Source organism: Nerophis lumbriciformis, linkage group LG15, assembly GCF_033978685.3.
Source record: "Nerophis lumbriciformis linkage group LG15, RoL_Nlum_v2.1, whole genome shotgun sequence".
Lineage (NCBI taxonomy): Eukaryota > Metazoa > Chordata > Actinopteri > Syngnathiformes > Syngnathidae > Nerophis > Nerophis lumbriciformis.
Genome location: NC_084562.2, coordinates 26,822,764 through 26,826,604, shown reverse-complemented (window position 1 = coordinate 26,826,604; position 3,841 = coordinate 26,822,764). Strand labels below are relative to the sequence as shown.

Below are 3,841 nucleotides of genomic sequence, written 5' to 3'. Positions count from 1 at the left end.
AAAACATTAAAAAAACAAAACAAACAAAATACAATGAAACCATCAAACCCATTTAAAAACCATTAAAACCATTTAAAAACCATGAAAACCATGAAAACCATTAAACCAATAAAAAAAACACCAACATTCAGAAACCATCAAAACCATTTAAAAACCATTAAAACTATTTAAAATCATTGAAACCTATACAACCATCAAACCCATTTAAAAAAACATTTAAAAATCATGAAAACCATGAAAACCATTAAACCAATTAAAAAAAACACCAACTTTCAGAAACCATCAAAACCATTTAAAAAACATTAAAACTATTTAAAATCATTGAAACCTATACAACCATCAAACCCATTTAAAAACCATTTAAAAATCATGAAAACCATGAAAACCATTAAACCAATTAAAAAAAACACCAACTTTCAGAAACCATCAAAACCATTTAAAAACCATTAAAACTATTTAAAATCATTGAAACCTATACAACCATCAAACCCATTTAAAAACCATTTAAAAATCATGAAAACCATGAAAACCATCCATCCATCCATCCATCCATCTTCTTCCGCTTATCCGAGGTCGGGTCGCGGGGGCAGCAGCCTAAGCAGGGAAGCCCAGACTTCCCTCTCCCCAGCCACTTCGTCCAGCTCTTCCTGTGGGACCCCGAGGCGTTCCCAGGCCAGCCGGGAGACATAGTCTTCCCAACGTGTCCTGGGTCTTCCCCGCGGCCTCCTACCGGTGGGACGTGCCCTAAACACCTCCCTAGGGAGGCGTTCGGGTGGCATCCTGACCAGATGCCCGAACCACCTCATCTGGCTCCTCTCCATGTGGAGGAGCAGCGGCTTTACTTTGAGCTCCTCCCGGATGGCAGAGCTTCTCACCCTATCTCTAAGGGAGAGCCCCGCCACCCGGCGGAGGAAACTCATTTCGGCCGCTTGTACCCGTGATCTTGTCCTTTCGGTCATAACCCAAAGCTCATGACCATAGGTGAGGATGGGAACGTAGATCGACCGGTAAATTGAGAGCTTTGGCTTCCGGCTCAGCTCCTTCTTCACCACAACGGATCGATACAGCGTCCGCATTACTGAAGACGCCGCACCGATCCGCCTGTCGATCTCACGATCCACTCTTCCCCCACTCGTGAACAAGACTCCGAGGTACTTGAACTCCTCCACTTGGGGCAAGATCTCCTCCCCAACCCGGAGATGGCACTCCACCCTTTTCCGGGCGAGAACCATGGACTCGGACTTGGAGGTGCTGATTCTCATCCCAGTCGCTTCACACTCAGCTGCGAACCGATCCAGTGAGAGCTGAAGATCCTCGCCAGGACCACATCATCTGCAAAAAGCAGAGGCCTAATCCTGCAGCCACCAAACCAGATCCCCTCAACGCCTTGACTGCGCCTAGAAATTCTGTCCATAAAAGTTATGAACAGAATCGGTGACGAAGGGCAGCCTTGGCGGAGTCCAACCCTCACTGGAAACGTGTCCGACTTACTACCGGCAATGCGGACCAAGCTCTGGCACTGATCATACAGGGAGCGGACTGCCACAATCAGACAGTCCGATACCCCGTACTCTCTGAGCACTCCCCACAGGACTTCCCGAGGGACACGGTCGAATGCCTTCTCCAAGTCCACAAAACACATGTAGACTGGTTGGGCAAACTCCCATGCACCCTCAAGGACCCTGCCGAGAGTATAGAGCTGTTCCACAGTTCCACGACCAGGACGAAAACCACACTGTTCCTCCTGAATCCGAGGTTGGACTATCCGGCGTAGCCTCCTCTCCAGTACACCTGAATAGACCTTACCGGGAAGGCTGAGGAGTGTGATCCCACGATAGTTAGAACACACCCTCCGGTTCCCCTTCTTAAAGAGAGGAACCACCACCCCGGTCTGCCAATCCAGAGGTACCGCCCCCGATGTCCACGCGATGCTGCAGAGTCTTGTCAACCAAGACAGCCCCACAGCATCCAGAGCCTTAAGGAACTCCGGGCGGATCTCATCTACCCCCGGGGCCTTGCCACCGAGGAGCTTTTTAACCATTAAAATCATTGAAACCTATACAACCATCAAACCCATTTAAAAACCATTTAAAAATCATGAAAACCATGAAAACCATTAAACCAATTAAAAAACACACCAACTTTCAGAAACCATCAAAACCATTTAAAAACCATTAAAACTATTTAAAATCATACAAATGTTTCTACCTCAAAATAAGTAAATATGTAAATAGTGAAATATAAAGAAATAACCGTTGCTCAAGCACAAGCTCTTTTGAGAAAAATGTTAAATTTTTGCTTTTTAATTCATTTAAGAATATAAAACACTCTCATTAGCAATAATTATCCCCAAATGTGATATCTGACAGGGCATTTATTTGAGTTCTTGTGAGAATTGTTCTCCCGTCTGCTCAGCTGTGTTCACTGCGGCGCTCACAAGGCCACGCCCCCATTCCTTCTCCTTCTACTCCTGCTTACATGATGAACTCGTCAAAAGGTCCTTTTTGTCAGGCTTGTCACTGGCAGTTTTGGTCATGTTTTAGTTTTCCCTCTGTGTTTTGTTTCCTGTCAGCGCTCTTATTTTTGTTCAGTTTCCTGCTTGCCTCCCTTAGCGCTGTTCCCCGACTGATTGGCACCTGGCCACACCTGGTGTACGTTATGACAGAATGTCGCCAGCAATCGGTTTTCCCGCAACGGACATGGAGGAGATGTAGGAAGACACGTGTCCTGTCGGCTAGGAGAAGCCCTTCTGGACTGCTTCCGTCTCTGCCGGCAGTGCCGGACGCTGACCGGGATCAACTTGCCGCTAGGACCCCACATCAGCTCCTGACGCTCCATGGCACGTAACACCTCCCACGTATCTTCCTCCATTTCCTCCATGTCCGTTGCGGGAAAACAGATTGCTGGCGACATTCTGTCATAACGTACACCAGGTGTGGCCAGGTGCCAATCAGTCGCAACTGAGGGGAACAGCGCTAAGGGAGGCCAGCAGGAAACTGAACAAAAATAAGAGCGCTGACAGGAAATAAAACACAAACAGAGGGAAAACTAAAACATAACCAAAACTGTCAGTGACAAGCCGGACAGTAACTTCTTGGTTTAAATAATAATCTCCTGATTAGAGCAAGTGCGTGTCCCGACCACATGAGGCAGGTGAAACTAATGAGTCGCCATGGTGACTAAACAAACAAGGGAGCGCAAACAGGAACTAAAAGAGTCCAAAAAAAAATTAAAGCTGCAAGCAGCATTGGTCGGGCCCGCGTATTTGGCAGGTGCTAGTCCTAAGTGTCCCAATACTTTTGTCTACTTTTAGTCTGAAGTGTCCCAAGACTTTTGTCTAGTGTACCTACCTTGTCTGCATTGTGTGGGCACGTTGGTGCTTCCTGCTTTTAAGCAGCCATCTTAAAAAAACAGCAGCGCAACAGCATCAGCGCAGCGGGTCTTTGAAGGGTCATAAAATCAAAACCGGAGCAGAGTATTAAAACTCTGTTCCGTTATTTTATACACAAGGGTTTAATCTCTCTCCTGTGTTAGTTTGAAGCCGAAATGACAAACGCGCTCAGAGGAAGGTGACCGGTTTTTACAAAAAATTTGTTTTGAAGGGGGAATAGCAAACTTCCTGTTGATTTTTGCTGGGGGTCGTCAATTTATGAAATGTAGGTCTAAGTGAGACCTACATAGAGGTTTTTGTTTCATGTCTCTCCTACCTTCCCGGTGGGAGTTACAGGCAGTTTTGTCATTTTTTTCTTCCGAGGAGAAGTTTTTTCTCCGTTTTATTCAAAAATTGCTCTAGAGCGCAATTTTTAAATTTGGGGTTAGGTTTTTTTTTATTAGATCGCAA

At 45.9% G+C, this 3,841-nt stretch overlaps 1 long non-coding RNA gene across 1 annotated transcript; it reads right to left on the bottom strand.

Moving 5' to 3' along the window:
• Nucleotides 1–281: 281 nt before the first annotated feature.
• On the bottom strand, nucleotides 282–2,184 carry LOC140679444 (uncharacterized). The gene is made up of 2 exons (XR_012050862.1): nucleotides 2,057–2,184; nucleotides 282–472 (listed from the first exon to the last, which is right to left on the bottom strand). It is a non-coding gene; the product is annotated as an uncharacterized lncRNA (long non-coding RNA).
• Nucleotides 2,185–3,841: the final 1,657 nt, after the last annotated feature.